This window comes from Macrotis lagotis, chromosome 3 (genome assembly GCF_037893015.1).
Source record: "Macrotis lagotis isolate mMagLag1 chromosome 3, bilby.v1.9.chrom.fasta, whole genome shotgun sequence".
NCBI classification, from domain to species: domain Eukaryota; kingdom Metazoa; phylum Chordata; class Mammalia; order Peramelemorphia; family Peramelidae; genus Macrotis; species Macrotis lagotis.
In genome coordinates, this window is record NC_133660.1 from 66,455,127 (window position 1) to 66,473,408 (window position 18,282).

The following is an 18,282-nucleotide window of genomic DNA, read 5'->3' on the forward strand; positions in this document are numbered from 1 at the left end:
ATGAAATTGAAGTATTCATACATTATGTCAGCCTCCCTTTCAAGTCTCATTTCATATAGCTCTTCATGATCTCCTTTTGCTAGACAGTCAGGACTCATTGCTGGATTCCAAAGGCACTATGCTATCTCCATGCATTTTCACAGTCTATACTTCATTCTTTATTTATTTGAGAACTACCCAGATGTTTCAATTTTATTGTCTCTCAAAATTCTTGTAATCCTTCAAGGCTTTACAAGGGATTTATGTTCCCCATGGAACTATGATTCTCCCATTTGTTGGTAGTTTCTTTTCCAAATTATTTTGTATATACTTGTTTTCATACATGTTGCATTTCTCCATCAAATTTATTCTCTGTGAAGGCAACATTAGATTTTTTTTAGTTTTTTTTCCCCCTTCCAATCCTTAGAGGACAATTTAGTGAGTGTCCTTAATAAATGTATTTTGAAGTAAATGAGTTTAAAAATTATTCTGTAGTGCAAATAGTTGAAAGCTTCAATTAGTACCCAAGATTCTAATTATTTTCTCAGCAATAATTCTTTACAAACTATACCTCTTACACATCCTTTGATGTGTTCTGCTTTTTGCAATTAGGCAGAAGAAATACTGGTGGGACAACCAATGTCTTCTGCTAGTAGCAATATATTGAAATCTCCTACACCTGTTCCTTTTTCAAGGATTGCTCTCTACTCAGTACTGCTTTTTCACATCTCACATCCAACAAATCAGTTCAACAGCACTTTCAGTACTACCCACCATCCCCTGAGTGAGTTATCCCACCAGAAGAATGTCATCCGTTCTTTCTATCTCTCAGACACCTTTACACTTATTTCACAAGACAGTTGTCATATTTATAGTTATCTACTACTTAATCCCATATCTGGTAAGGGTGCTGTGATAAATAAGATTGAAGACTAATGTTCCCCTCAAGATTCTCAGCCAATAGTCATAAAGCTTTTGTTGTTGTTATTCTCTCAGCTCTCTCAATCTTCTCATCAAATTGCTATAAAGTTCTCTGCAGCTTTCCCAGTCAATTCTATGAGTCAATGGTTATGAATCTCTACCATCAAATAAGCTTCATGAAAAAGTAAATAGGCATGGGCTAAGATTAGGGTTATGCGTTAATCTTTTTTGCAGCTGTTTTTCTTAAGAATTTTTCAATAAAATGCTGAACTTTGTTTTGTTTTCTTTTAGGTTTTTGAAAGGCAAATGAGGTTAAGTGGCTTGCCCAAGACCACACAGCTAGGGAATTATTAAGTGTCTGAGTACTTATTATTATTGAAATTTATTATGTAATTATTAAGAGTCAGGTACTCCTGACTCGAGGGTCAGTGCTCTATCCACTGCACCACGTAACTGCACTTTGTTTTGGTTTGATTTGTTTTAGGTTTGTACTTTGAATTCTCAGAACTGTCTTCTTCTCAATTGTCTTCATTGAGTATCACAGTTCAACTGTCACCTAACTTATGGGTAGAAAGTCAATTTAGTTATTAAGTCTTATCATAACCATTGGCTATGGTAAATCTTCATGAGTTGCAATTTTCTGAAATGAAAAAAGGAATTGAGTAACATTGTCGTAAAGTGTTTTAAACTCTATCTTCCTTTCTGTTTTCTACAAAAAAACAATGACTCATCTGCCTAAATAAAGATTAAAAAGTAATGAACTTCTTCATACTTTTAACCCCACCATTATATCACAGTCTGGTATCTCTAATAATAGCAAATGATTTTACTTGGGGAAGAGGAATGGCCAATAAATTCAAGAAAACAAAGGATTGTGATTTGTCTTGGTAGATGACAAATAGGATGATGCCCACAATCAAATAACAAGTCTATGAAATATATTAACATAGTTGATACACAGGAAAAGTTTTAGGATACTAATAAATTGAAGAAATATCATATGAAGACAATTCATTTAACTTCAGCACATATGTTTATACTTACAATAAAGGACTGTTATTTTTTATTGATTTTTATTTTGTATCATTCCAGAGAAAAGTAGCCAAGGATCATTTGTGCTGTTTCTAAAGACATCAAAAGCAGATTTCTTTATTGACTACTCAATATGAAAATTAAAGAAAATTATAACACTGGAATATTAAAAATGTTTACTTTTCGAAGGGAAGAGTATTTTGTATAGAAAAGGGGAACTTTGTTATGACTTCTGTTATGACATTGAAAATTGCAGTTTAATCTATATATAATTCTGCTTTCTTCTTTATTATCCTTTGAGTTTTAACTAATAACTTGATCTTCAAAATATTAAATATGCTCTAGTTAAAATACCAGTGGGATACACCATAGAATCAGGTAAAATGAGAATAAAATGCATACACTAAAATTCATCAAGGATTTGTTACTTAGTTCAGACTTGAAACATAGTAAGAGTTATTTAATAATATTAATTATTTGAATGACTTTGTGAGCATCTTTTCGTTTTCTTTTTTCTTTTTTAAAATTGATTGTTAAAAACAATATTTTACAATTACATATAAAGACAGTTTTTAATTTCCATTTTTTTAAAAATTTCAGGTCCAAAATTTTTCTCTCCATTCTCTTTTCCACTCTCTAAAATGGTAAGTAACTTGATATAGCTTATATATGAGCAATCATGTATTTTCATATAAGTAATATGAAAAAAGAGAGATGAAAATAAAAAATTAAGGAAAAAATGAACATAGTTTTACAATTTTTGCCTTAATCTTACTTCCCTCCCAACCCTCCACAGAAGGCAATTTGCCAGGCTATACATTGTTCCATGCTATACATTGATCCAGACTGAATGTGATGAGAGAGAAATTATATCCTTAAGGAAAAACATAAAGTATAAGAGAGAGCAAGATATCAGTTTTTTCCTAAATTAAAGTTAAAAGTCCTTGGTCTTTGTTCAAACTCCACAGTTCTTTCTCTAGATGGTATTCTCCATTGTAGACAGCCCAAAATTGTTCCTAATTATTGCGCTGATGAAATGAATGAATGAGGTTGATCATTGCCCCCCATGTTGCTTTAAGGGTGTAAAGTTTTTTTCTGCTTCTGCTCATCTCACTTAGCATCAGTTCATGCAAATCCCTCCAGGCTTCCCTGAATTCCCATCCCTCCTGGTTTCTGATAGAACAATAGTGTTCCATGACATATATATTCCACAGTTTGCTAAGGCATTCCCAAATTGAAGGACATTTAATTGATTTCCAATTCTTTGCCACCACAAACAAGGGCTGCTATGAATATTTTTGTACAAGTGATATTTTTACCCTTTTTCATCATCTCTTCAGTGTACAAACCCAGTAGTGGTGTTGCTGGATCAAAGGATATGCACATTTTTGTTGCCCTTTTGGCATAGTTTCAAATTACTCTCCAGAAAGTTTGGATGACTTCACAGCTCCACCAACAATGTAATAGTGTCCCAGATTTCCCACAATGATTATTGTCCTTTCTAGGCATATTTTACAGCCTGAGAGGTGTGTGATAGTAACTCAAAGACTCTTTAATTTTCATTTTTCTAATAAGTAATGATTTAGAGCATTTTTTCATATGACTATGGATTGGTTTGATCACATCTGTAAATTGCCTTTGAATAGCCTTTGACCATTTTTCAAATGAGTAATGGCTTTTTTAAAAATTGACTCAGTTCTCTGTATACTTTAGAAGTGAGTCCTTTGTCAGAAATACTAGTTGTAAAGATTGTTTCCAAGTTTACCATATTTCTTTTGATCTTGGTTACAGTGGTTTTGTCTGTTCAAACATAAAATTTAATGCAATCAAAATCATCTAGTTTAGTTTTAGTGATGTGCTCCATCTCTTCCTTAGTCATAAACTGCTTCCCTTTCCATAGATCTGAGAGGTGAATGATTCCTTGATCTTGTAGTTTGCTTATAGTATATTTTTTTTACGTCTAAATCCATTTTGCTCTAATCTTTGTATAGGGTGTGACGTTTTGGTCTAATCTAAGTTTCTTCCATACTAACTTCCAATTTTCCCAACAGTTTTTATCAAAGAGAGTTTTTATCCCAATAGCTGGACTCTTGTGTTTATCAACCAGCAGATTACCATAATCATTTCCTGCTATTGTACCTATTCTATTCCACTGGTCCACCACTCTATTTCTTTGACAATACCAGACAGTTTTAGTTTTTTTATTTAGGGTTTTTTTTGGCAAGGCAAATGAGGTTAAGTGACTTGCCCAAGGCCAAACAGCTAGGTAATTATTAAATGTTTGAGACCAGATTTGAACTCATGTACTCCTAACTCTAGGGCCAGTATTCTATCCACTGCACCAGCTAGCCACCCCAGCCAGACAGTTTTGATGATGGACATTTTATAATACAATTTTAGATCAGGAAGAGCTAAGCCACCTTTTTTACACGTTTTTTCATTGAATCTCTGGAAATTCTTGACTTTTGTTTCTCCATATGAATTAACTTACAACTTTTTCTAACTCATTAAAGTAATTTTATTTTGGAATTTTGTTTGGTAGGGCACTAAATAGGTAGTTTAGTTTTGGTAGAATTGTCAGTTTTATTATATTAGCTCGACCTATCCATGAGCAGTTCATGTTTTCCCAGTTATTTAATTCTGATTTAATTTGTGGGAGAAGTGTTTTGTAATTGTTTCCAAAAAATTTCTGAGTCTGCCATAGCAAATAGACTCACACGTATTTTATATTGTCTGAGGTCACTTTGAATTGGATTTCTCTTTCTAGCACTTCTTGTTGTACCATGCTAGTCATATATAGAAAAATTGACCATTTATGAGGGTTAATTTTATATCCTGCAAATTTGCTAAAATGTTAATTGTTTCCAGTAATTTTTTGGATGATTTCTTGGAAGTCTCTAGGTATACCATCATGTAATCTGCAAAGAATGAGAGTTTTGTTTCCTTCTTCCTTATTCTAATTCCTTCAATTTCTTTTTCTTCTCTTATTTCTGAAGCTAATATTTCTAATATGATATTGAATAGTAGTGGTGATAATGGACATTTTGTTTCACCCCTGATCTTATTGGGAATTCCCTCTCCCCATGGAATGTAATGCTTGTTGATGGTTTCAGATACATACTGTTTATTATTCTAAGGAATAGTCCATTCATTCCTACATTCTCAAGGATTTTTAGTAAGAATGGGTGTTGTATATGTTTCAAAAATTTTTTCAGCATCTATTGATATAATCATAGAATTTCTGATGGGTTTTGTTGCTGATATAATTATTTATACTAACAGTTTTCCTAATATTGAACCCATACTGCATTCTGGGGATAAATCCTACTTGGTCAAAATGTATTATCCTAATGATAACCTTTTGTAATGGTATTGCTAAGATTTTATTTAAAATTTTTGCATCTATAATTATCAGGGATATAGATCTATAATATTCTTTCTCTGTCTTAACTCTTCCTGGTTTAGGTATCAGCACCATATTGGTCTCATACAAAGAGTTAGATAGAGTTCTGTCTTCAACTATTTTTTCCAAAGAGGTTATATAGAATTAGAACCAATTATTCCTTAAATGTTTGGTAGAATTCTCTTGTGAATCCATCAGACCCTGGAGGTTTTTCCGTAGGGAGTTCAATGATGGTTTGTTGAATTTCTTTTTCTGTGATAGGGCTGTTTATGTTTTTAATCATTTCATTTAACCTGGGTAACTAATATGTTTGTAAATATTCATCCATTTCACTTAGATTATCAAATTTATTGGCATAGATTTGGACAAAATAATCCATGATTATTACTTTAATTTCATTCCTCACTGGTGGTGTGTTCACCTTTTATGTTATGATACTAGCAATTTGGTTTTCTTCTTTCATTTTTTTAATGAAATGAACCAGAGGTTTATCAATTTTATTGTTTTTTTCATAAAACCAACTCTTGGTATTATTAATTCAATAGCTTTTTTGCTTTTGATTTTATTAATTTATCCTTAATTTTTAGAATTTCTATTTTGGTATTTGGGAATTTTTAATTTGTTCTATTATTCTTTAGTTTCATATTTAGTTCATTGATTTCCTCTTTGTCTCTAATTTATTCATATAAGCATTTAAAGATATAATATATCCTTTGACAGCTGCTTTGAGTGAATCCCATAGGTTTTGGTCTGCTGTTTCATTATTGTCATTATCTAGGATGAAATAATTAATTGTTACTATAATTTGTTGTTTCAGCCACTCATTCTTTAAAATGAGGTTATTCAGTTTCAATTAGTTCTGGATCTATATCTCCCTGGCCCAATATTGCATATGATTTTTATTGCATAGTGATCTGAGAAACATATATTCACTATTTCTGCTTTTCTGCAATGTATTATTAGGTTACTATTCCCTACTATATTGTCAATTTCTGTGCAAGTGCAATATACTACAGAAAAAAAGCATATTACCTTCTATCTTCATTAAATTTCTTCTGAAAGTTTATCATAACTAGGTTTTCTAACAATCTATTTATCTCCATAACGTCATTCTTGCTTGCTTTATGAATTGATTTATCAGGAGTTTGAGGTCTCTCACTAGTAGAGTTTTGCTCTCTGTCTTTCTGTAGTTCTTTCAGCTTCTCTTCTAAGAATTTGGATGCTATCCTATTGGTTGCAGACATATTCAGTATTGAAATAAGTTTATTGTCTATGGTACCTTTTAAGAGGATATAGTTTCCTTTCTTATTTCTTTTAATGCTATCTATTTTTGCAGCTGCTTTGTCTGAGATAAGGATTGCTACCCCAGCTTTTTTCACTCCATCTGAAGCAAAATATATTTTGCTCCAACCTTTTACCTTTATTCTATATGTATCTCTGTGCTTCAAATGAGTTTCTTGTAAACAGAATATTATAGGATTCTGATTTTTAATCCAGTCTGCCATTTACTTACATTTTAAGGGAGAGTTCATTGCATTCACATTCAAATTTATAATTACCAACTCTTTATTGCCCTACATGCTATCATCCCTCTGTTTGTATTTCTCCCCTTTTGTTCCTTTTATCTATATTCTCCAGTATTTTGTTTCTGAATTCTACTCCCTTCAGTGTGTTTGCCCTCATATATCCACTGCTTCCCTTTTTTTCCCCTTTTCCTTTTTCCCCTTTCCCTTCCTTCTTAGTTCCCCTTTTCTGTCTGTCTCTGCCCCCCCTTCCCTTTTCCCCTTTTAATACTTTCAATGAAAGATATTTTTAATGTTAACTGAGTGTGTTTGTAAGTTAACTTTAAGCCAAGTCTTATGAGAGAAAGATTCATGTTTTTCTCATATTCTTCCTTCTTCCCCTCTATTCCCCTTTAGTACATGTTAATTTATTGAGATTTACTCCATTCAATCCCCTCCCTCCTCCCATCTCCTTCCTGTCCCCCTTTTAAAAAGGAAGTGTTTTAAAATCATTACATCTTTGTCATAGAACATTGTGAGTATTCATCCCTTCTGGCTATGTATTTTCTTTCTAATAAAGTTATAATTTTTGAGAGTTATTAGAATCTTTTTCCCAAGTAGGTTTATAGCTAGTTTAATCCCATTGGATAGCAGTCTCATGGATAAGTCATGAGTCTCCATCACTTCTGGCTAGGTATGTTCTCTCTGTTTATCTTTTTTTCCCATCCTGGGATATAGCCAGTATCACCTTATTGAACAGCAGTCTTTTTTCTTTACCAACGTTTTATAACTTTTCGTGTGTCTCTTGAAGCTCCTGTTTCACATCCAGATTTTCTGTTCATCTTGGGTCTTATCATCGGGAATTTTTGGATTCTTCCATTTTGTTAAACATCTTTTCCCCTGAAAAAAAAAAAGACTCAACATTGTTGAACAATGGATTCCTGGCTTCATTCTAAGCTCCCTTGCTCTTTGGAATATCTCATTACAGGCCCTTTGATCCCTTAATGTTGATGCAGCCAGGCCCTACATTATCCTTATGTGGCTCCTTTGTGTCTAAATTGTTTCTTTCTGGCTTCTTGCAGGATTTTCTCTTTTATCTGATAGTTCTGGCATTTGACCAGAACATTCCTTTGGGTTTTCATTTTAGGATCTCTTTCCCAATGGGGATCAATGTTTTCTTTCAATAGCTATTTTCCACTCTTGTTCCATTTCATCAGCTAGATTGTCTATCACTAAATCCTGTAATATTAAGTCTAGGCTTTTTTTCTCTTCAATGTTTTCAGGAAGGCCTATAATTATCAGGTTGTCCCTTCTCAATCTGTTCTTGAGGCCAGTGGTTTTGTTGATGAGGTATTTTACATTTTATTCTATTTTTGTTCTATTTTTTTGGTTTTGTTTAACAGGCCCTTAGTGTCTCATGAAATCATTTGTTTCCACAGACTCCATTCTTCATTTACCTTTTGCAACTCCTTTTCCAATTGATCAATTCTATTTTTGTAAGAGCTTTCCATTTGATCAATTGAGGTTTTTAGAGAATTAGTCTCTTTGTATTTGTTCAGTTGTATTTTCCAATGATTTCTTTTCTTTGCAAGGTGTTAATCTTCTCTTGGGTCTCTTTTCCCTAATTTTTCAATTGACTTTTAAACTCCTTCCTCATTTCTTCAAGGAAGGCTTTCTGTGATGGAGGCCAGATCATATTCTCCCCAGAGGTTCTAGGTCTCTGAGTTAGGGTCTTTTCCTTCCAAGAATTTTTCTATGGACCCTCCTTTCCACTGACCTTTCTTCATTTTACTAACACCTTGAGTTGTGGAGGAGCTGGTTCATAGAGATTTTGTGTTGGGACCCTTAGTGTCTTTATTCAATGAATGTAATATCTCCAGCTGGCCAGTAGGGGGTACTAGAGTTTTTTTGGTCACTGGTTGTAATTTCTCCAGCTGTCCAGTAGGGTTTTCTGGTTGCTTTCTGTGGTGTGTCTGTGACATTGATTGAAGCCCTTTTCCTTGGCCTGGAGGGAGTGATTCAAGTTGTTAAATACTTTTGTCTTCATTCAGTGGTGGACTATACTCTGTGGTGAAGTCATCACTCTCCTTATTGTCAACTGGGTTGGTAACTTGCTTCCCACACACCTATGCCTGGGGCAGAAGGTTTCTAATTGTGTTTTTTCTTGGAGGAAGCTTCATCTGAAATGAGGAGTGGACTCTGAGTTCCTCTCTGACTAGAGGCCCAGGGTTGATGTCCGCAGCTCTCCTATAGTGAAACATTCCCCCTGAGTCTTGTCCACAAGCTCCAGACTCTTATTGCTAACACTAATTCCTCTGCTCCCTAGTTAATCCTAGCCCCTGAGGTCAACCAGGCTCTAGCTCTGCCACTGATCAAGCAGGTCTTGTTCTCAAGCCCTCAAGCTACCAGGCTCCAGGCCCACTGACTATTCAGGCTTATCTGCAACTGATGAGAGAGAGAGAGAGAGAGAGAGAGAGAGAGAGAGAGAGAGAGGAGGAAAGAGGAGGAAAGAGATCGATTTGTCCAACTGATAGATTCCATTCTTATTCTAAGTATCAATTTTATTCCTTCAAAACCTCTCAATTGCAAAGAAAATAAATGTTATCTCTTGGGATTACATGTATTATTTTTACATTGTGTGGGTTCAGGAATGATTCCTTCTCTCTACCATTGTAATGAAAGATACCTCCATCCCATTCCCCTCTGTTTTTTTTTAAGGCAATGGGGCTAAGTAAATTGCCCAAGGTCACACAGTTAGGTAATTATGTGTCTTAGGCTGATTTGAACTCAGGTCCTCCTGACTCCAGCACTGGTGCTCTATTCACCACTCTGTTTTCTTTTTAATTATGTAATATTATGTAGTTATACCGAGAATCTCGATAAAAATTTATGTGACCTTGTCCAAGGTGACAAGATGGCAAATTATACATTACAAGATACCAATTCAAACTGATGTTTTGCCAAATGACTTTCCATTTTCCTCAGAAGCTCTTATTCAATTGAGTCCTTTCCCTAAAATTTTATATTCTTTGATTTGTTAAATTATAGGAACAACTCTGTGCTAATGAGATCAAATGTTTTGTATTCCTGCTCATCAAGTTTATATTGTTTATCTATTTTCTATTTTAAAGCTATTATCAAAACTCCATAGCATATCACTTTTTAGAATAGTTTGAGATGTTAGAAGTCTTCTTCCTTCCTCATTTTCTTAAGGCTGTTTATTTTTCTGATTTCATTATTTTTCTTGAGAGTCTAGAATTTTTATTTCTCAAAATAAATTCTGCTTTTCTCTAGATATTTTTGGTAATTAATTAGTAGTTTGATTGAACTGATCCTAAATCTATCAAAAGTGAGAACAAGTAGTTATCAAAGGAAGCAGCAAAATTTTGCCATTAGATATTTAGAAAGTCATCCAAATAATCTAGTCACTACAGAAATGTACATTTGAGATTCAAAAAATGCAGTTCAACACACCCAGAATGCTCCACAAGGATACTGCAGGATTTAAAACCTGGGAAGGTCTTTTGAGTTCAACCATCACTACATTTTACAGAAGAAGAGCTGATGAACTGAGAATCATATAGTTTGATAAAAGCCAAAGTAGCAGAAAAACAATTCAAACTCATTTTTGATGATGATATATTCAGTATTCTATCTACTATATTTCACTTTCTCCCTTACAAAGACAACTTATGAATATTTTTTGAAAATTAATTACTAATGGGACTTTGGAAGAAAGTACACTATCCCACTCCTAGAAAAGCTACAAAATATTATAGGAAACAATATGTAATATATGTGAATATTATAAAACAATATCTACCTTTTGACCAAGAATCTTATATGATATAATATTTCTCTCACACAGATGATATTGAAGGAAACTATCTAAGCAAAATAATCATAACACTTTTAAACATTCTGACAACTTCTATACTCAAATGTTTATTGTCTGTTTATATATCATGGGATATGAATATAATAGAATAGTCATCTATGTCAAAAATGTAAAAATAAAAATTATAAATAGATAAAAAGGACTATACAAGTTAATTTAGAGAAAGAAATCAGCCTCAAATGAACAATATATATATTTAGCTACAACCTAGTCACACACACACACACACACACACACACACACACATACACAGACACATACACACACACACACACACATGTGAATACTAGCACACAGAAAATTCCCTAAGGTAAACAGAAGAAATGTATATTGGAAGGTGCTTGGAAGGAAAGAAAACTGTTATTGTTGTTTGTCAATATGTACATTTTTTAAAATGTTTTTTCTTTAATTTATTTACACATTAATCAAATATTCTTATTTAAGAGTAAACATAATACCCCTTCCCCACAAAATATAAAACCACATGAGAAATAAAGTAAAAGAAAGAGAAAAAAGGTGTTTCAATATGTGTTCTGATACCATCAGTTCTATCTTGAGTGAATTATTTTCTTTATCATAAATCTGTCATAGTAGTTACTTCCATATTTTTCCATGGTTGCTGTTGCTAATTGTAATTCCCTCCAACCATTCCTTCCCACTACAATCTATTATATTTTCTCTCCCCTTTCACTCTGTTCCTCTTCAAGAAAGAGCTGCAAGGCAACCCAGTGGTAGAGTGACAGAGCACCAGCCCTGGAGCCAAGAGGCACCAAGCCACACCTCACCCCAGAGACCCAGAAACTACAGCCCCATGGTCCCAGACAGACCACCCAATCACAGAACTCTGCAAAAAGGAAAAAAGAAAATGTATTATATCTGACAATTGTCTCCTATGCTCTACCCTCTCCTCTATCACCCACATACCTTCCTTCTCCCTGTCCCCCTTTTCTTCTTTTTCTTCTAAATGTCTATACCCTATTGAGCGCGTAAGCTGTTTCTTCCCTGAGTCATTCCTGATGTGAATGAAGGATTTCTCATTCCTCCTAGCCTTCCTGACTCCCATACCATTGCAAACGCTTCATGAAATATCTTTTATAAGAAATATCTTAGCCTAATCTACCTCTCTTTGCTCTTACTTCCAGTACATTTGGCTTTACTCCATTTTACAATATATTACATCGTCAAATTCAGCTCTCTCCTATGCCTCATCTATAAAAGCTCCTTCTACCTTCTCTATTAAATGAGAAGTTTCATATGAGTATTATCAGTATCATCTTTCCATGCAGGAATACATGAAGTTTGTCATCATTAAGTCCCTCATAATTTACCCTTCTGGTCCACTCTCCCTGCTTCACCTGAATCCTGTATTTGAAGATCAAACTTTCCATTCAGCTCTGGTCGTTTCAACAGCAATATTTCATTGAAAGTCCATCTTTTCCCCTGGAAGAGGATGTTCAGTTTTGCTGGGTAGTTGATTTTTGGTTACATTCCAAGCTCTTTTGTCTTCTGGAATATTATATTCCAAGCCCTATGAGCCCTTAATGTAGTTGCTGCTAAGTTCTGTGTGATTCTGACTGCATATCCACAATATTTGAATTGTGTACTTCTGGCTGCTTGTAATATTTTTTCCTTTGATTTGGGAGTTCTGGAACTTGGCCATAATATTCCTGGTGGTTGGATCTGTTTCTGAGGGAAATCAGTGGATTCTCTAAATATCTATTTTACCCTCTGCTTCTAGGATATCAAGGAAATTTTCCTGTAGAAATTGTTTTAAAATGTGGTCAAGGCTCTTTTTCCTGATCATGATTTTCAGATATTCCAATAATTTTTTAAATTATCTTTCCTGAATCTGTTTTCCAAATCAGGTGTTTTTTTTTTCATTGAGATATTCCAAACGTTCTTCTAATTTTTCATTCTTTTGATGTTGAACTATTTTGTCTTGATTTCTCAAAAGCCATCAGCTCCCTTGAGCTCCATTCTACATCTGAAGGATTTGTTTTCCTCAGAGAACTTCTTTATCACCTTTTCTATCTGTCCAATTCTGCTTTTGAAAGCATTCTTCTCCTTAAACTTTTTGAACTGGTTTATCCATTTGACCTAAGGTGGTTTTTAACATATTATTTTCTTCAGCAGTTTTTTGGATCTCCTTGACTAAACTGCTAACTTTGTCTTCACTTTTTCCTTCATCTCTTTCATTTCTTTTTTCCATTTTTTCTTCTGTCTCCCTTATTTGATTTTCAAAATCTTTTTTGAGCTCTATCATAGCCTGAGTCCAACTTCTATATTTTTGGAATCTTTAGATTTAATAGCATGGACTTCCTCATCTTCTGATTGTGTGGTTTGGTCTTCCATGGGACCAAAGTAATTGTCTATAGTCAGGTTTCTTTTTTATGTTTACTCTTTTCCCCAGCCTATGCCTGGTTTGGGGGTGCTTCCTGAGCTTTTGAGGTTTATTGGGATACCCCCCCACTTCAAGAACCTCTGTGTATGAGGCTCTAACTATTCTCTTGGTCTGTGAATGACCACAAGCTCACCCCTCTGACCCAGGACTGTGGGGGGGGGGGGTCCCTGCTTTTACATGGGCCTAGACTGCAACCAGGATTTGAATATGTTTAAAGCCCCAGAATCCTGTTTCAGGGACAGAAGACAGACCTCGGCAGTCTCCCTCTACTCCCTTACCCTTTGGTTCACTGAGCACTCAGGGCACAGCTGCCTGGAGGCTCCTGCTGGGCAGCACCACAGGCCTGCTTCTGTTTTCTGGGATCTGGGCTGCACTGTGTTCTGTGACCATGCTGAGGGCCTGGGCTTCCTGCTCGCTCTGGCAGAAAGCTCCCTGCTGATCTTCCAAATTTTGCTTGGTGCTCCCTGGAGTGCAGGTCAGGAAACTGCTTCTGTTGCTGGGAGTTGGCACTCCCAAGTGCCCTGGGGCTGTTCTTAGAAGGCTGAATTTCCTTCAGTCTGGTGCAGTGCCACAACTCCAACCCCATCGAACAGAGTTTTCCCACTATTTTCCACATTATGTTTGTCTGGAGAATTTCCTCACTTGATATTTCTTTGGGGTTCTCTTGAAAATGAGTCATAATTTTAAGGTTTTTGAAATATTTTGGAGAGAGCACCAAAGAGAGACTTCTCCTGCATCATCTAGGCTCAATCTCCCCAATATGTACATTTTAAAATAAGAGACAAATAACTGAATTTTATCATTTTATAGGCACAAGTTGTAGATCTATGATTTCATCAATATAAGGGAACATTCAGATGAGGAGAGTCCCTTTGGTGAATGTTGACACAGCCTTTGCAACCAAAATTATTAGAAAATAACCCCCCAACTCTAATAGGTTGTTATTGCTCCCTGTCATACAGCAATTATGTGACACAAATTAGACCAAAATCCAAGTTTTCTTCATTCTCTTTAAGACAAATTTTTAATTTTAAAAAATCAAGAAATATTAAATTGAGAAAGGAAGTAGGCAACATAGTGTTAAAGAACAAGGAATAGAATTGAAAGGACCTTGTTTGAAGTTCTACATCTGATTCCTACTAGCTGTGTGACTATAAGCTCCTGACTTAACCTCTCTATTTCCCCAGTTAACTCTCAAAGGTCAGAAACTAGAGACACAAGCTGGCATGAATTAGTAGGAGAATTTTTCAGTGTTTGCTTCTAACATTGATGAATTGAATACATATAGATCAAGAAAATTGAAAAATAAATGTTAAAATGCACACTATTGAAATGCTGATGTGATTTTATAACTGGCAATAAAAGGAATTCATACAAGTTTAGGTTTTCAGCATGATTCATAGTATTTTATGTTTTGTTAAACTTTTTCTTTCTATGACTTTTATTTGTATTTGAACTGCTCTGCATTCTCTGTTTCTTCATTTTTATCCACTTCATCTGGGAATTTTTCATTGCTGACATTCCTCTCCAGAGACAGTGACCAAATTATTTTCCAAGTACACATTCAAGGATGACTCTTTAAGAAAATACATATTTTTCCTTTTATACTTCTTGAAATATGTAATTAAGATAAGAATTTAATGTTATAAATTATGGATTTATGTACAATTATTAATTCTGTTATATTGTTCATGTTTTAAGCATACCCATGATTAAATAAAAAATCAAAGAAAAGGATGGTATTTTTTCCTTCAATGAGCTAAAATAATTTTACTTCTGGGATTATAAAAGATAAATTTATTTTACTATTTTAATTTTTTTTCTTTTCTCCTTTCTTTTCTTTACAAATCAATCAGTTGTCTAGAATGGCCATAGTTTACTAAATTGGACACTTATTAATTATATCAGGGTAAAAATTTCCTATTTTATCATTCTATTTTGCCATACATTTTCATTTTTACATTTTTTGAGGTTTATACTCTTTCTAGAATGAGACACATGATTCTTTGATTGTCTTTTTAGTAATTGGAATGCCATTGCACTAATTGTTTTCACTACTCTCCTCCTTGACTTGATAGGCTATTGGAACAGAGGCAGACTCATCAAACTTAGAAAAAGAGACTCAAGCACATGTAGAAATTTACAATTGTTAATTTTTAGCACATGTAAATGATTTGACCAGCCAGAGTAGAGGGCATGCCTTAAATAAATAGAAACATCTGCTTCCCTTAACACTGGCTTTTACCCTTGAGCAGAAGTCAATGTGGAAGCAGTCAAAAGTCCCTGTGTTTTAACATGGACAACAGGCTACTGCTTGGTAACTTGTGACTACTCATTATTGAGGACTGCAAACATCTGTAATTCACTTATGCTCTGAAAATATTTGTATAAGAGTGTTCCAGGAGAGGGCATTCTGGGATTAGTCCTCCATGGTTTCTCATGCTATCTACAGAGTGTCATTATTCTGGCATCTCAGATTTTCAGATTTCAACAGAGTTCTTTCCCATCACTACTCCTCATTGTGATACTTTCCATTACCCTTCTTCAGTGGGCTAGAGTTCATTTTACCCAGTCCCCTACAGCAATTGATGCTTATTCTATTATTGGGGACCAACTCATGCAGAATCTGTTCATCTACATTATAAATAAAAGAAAAACCGACTTCCAACTGCCCAGTTTTATTTATTTTTGAATATGACTTATCCAATGCATTCTTCTCCTAATCCCCCACTCCCACCACATTAATTCTCTTTTATGTGCTCCCTTCAAATATATAATTTTTCAATGGTTAGAAATTAATCTTATGTTATTTGATTGTATTCCCATTCCTTAGCATAGTATCAGGCATGTTGCAATTCAGTCATGCAGCCATGTCTGACTCTTCCTGACTCCATTGAGCATAGAATTCTGAGTCGTTTCAGTCCATGGAATTTTCCTGGCAAAATTCTGGTGTTGTTTACCTTTTCCTGTTCCAGAAGATCATCTTTTCTTAGAACTCCACTATGATTATATTAATTTATAATTTTCTTACTATTATCTTTGAATTATATCTTCAAATGGTAGTAATAGACAATTCTTTTAAGATCATCTAATGCAAATCATGGATGAGTTATCTAGGAGACATATCATATGTACAACACCCCCAAAATAAACTTCCTCAAACTAAGTGTCCTTTTCTTCAAAAAAAAAAGCATTTAGAAGTTGAGTTTTAAATGTGGATTTGCTGAGGAATGTTTGATAACCAAAACTATAATCCCCATACACAAATCAATGAAGGATAACTATAGGAATGATTTAGCCTGGATCTACAAACATTTCTACATCAGGGAAATGATTTTCCCCCCATCTTGCTCAGGCTCCTTTCATTCTTTAAAATCCTTAAGCTAATGGAACCATGGCTAATCTTAATGATTTTCTATATTTTTCCTCCAACAAAAAAAAAAGTTCTTTATATTTCTAGCACAGAAATTGAAATCCAGAGCTTGGGAAAAAAAGTAACACATTTCATCTGGAACTTCAAAAGTTCAAGAATAGCAAAAGAACTGATGAGAAAAAAATATAAAAGAATGTGGCCTAGCTCTCTCAGTTCTAAAACTTTAAATTATCAGTCATCAAAACCACCTGGTACTAATTAAGAAATAGAGTAATGAATCAGTGGATCAAGATAAATTCAAAGGAAACAGTAGTAAATGACTACAGTAATCTACTATTTGACAAATACAAAGACATTAATTTCTGGGACAAGAATTCACTATCTGACAAAAAAAAATTGGGCAAATGGGAAAATAGTATGGCAAAAACTAGACATAGTCCCACATTTCACACCCCATACCAAAATAAGGTCAAAATGATTACAGGATTTAGACATGAAAACAACACCATAGATAAAATTAATAGACCAAGATATACTCTAAGATCTATGGAAGGGGATAAATTTGTAACCACACAAGAAATAGAGTACATTATAAACAGCAAAATAAATGCTTTTGACTATATTAAATTTTTAAAAATGCACTAATAAGAGTAATGTTGCCAAAATTAGATGGAAAGCAGAAATCTAGGAAACAATCTTCAAACTTAGGAGTTCTGATAAAGATCATTTCTAATATATACCATATTTCCCAATATATATATATATAAAACAGGCACATTTTTGAAAAATTTGGGGTCAAAAACTAGGAGTTTTTTTGTGATTGTGTATATAATGATTGTATATTGTGAATGTATACAGAGATTATACTCTGAATACCCCACATACTACATAGTCAGATATAACACATTTTCTTTTTTTACTTTTTGCAAGGTTACGGCATTGGGTGGCCTGTCAGGGACCACGAGGTGAGGTGGTTGCTGGGTCTTTGGGGTAGTATGTGGGCTTGGGGCCTCTTGGTCCCAGGGCTGGGCTCTGTCCACTGCACCACTCAGTTACCCTACCGCACATTTTAGAAGAGGGACAGAGTGAAAGGAGAGAGAAAATACAATAAATGGTAGTGGGAGGAATGAATGAAGGAAATTACAATCAGCAACAGCAACTGTGGAAAAAATATGGAAATAACTTCTTTGATGGACTTATGATAAAGAATGTGATTCACCAGAGACAGAATTGATGGTATCAGAACACAGACTGAAACACATTTTTTTTCTCTTTCTTTTACTTTATTTAATATGAGGTTTTATATTTTTGTGGGGGGAAGGAGTATTATGTTTTCTTTTAAACAAGAATATTTTAGTAATGTGTAAAAGAAAAATAAAGAAAAGTTTGAACTGAACTGAAAAGAAAAAGTGAATGGAAACCATGCTGCTCAATGTAAATTTGGAATTCCTCCAACTGAGAAAACAATCCAACACTGGCTATGGGAAGAATAAACCCCTGAAAATGCCGCAGCCAAAGAAGACCATGAGAGGCCAGTCAGCAAAATGGCCTGATTTAGAAAGGGAATTGAAAGTATGGAATGAAGAGCAAAGGACCATTGGAACACCTGTGTCCACAAAGATGGGTCAGCATGAAGCAAAAAGAATTACTGATGAAAAAGAAGTGACTGATTTCAAAGTAGGACACAACTGATACTTCAGGTTCATGAATCAGAATGGACTAAGCATGCGTCCATGTACCAGACTTGCCCGAAAGATGCCTGAAAACTATGAG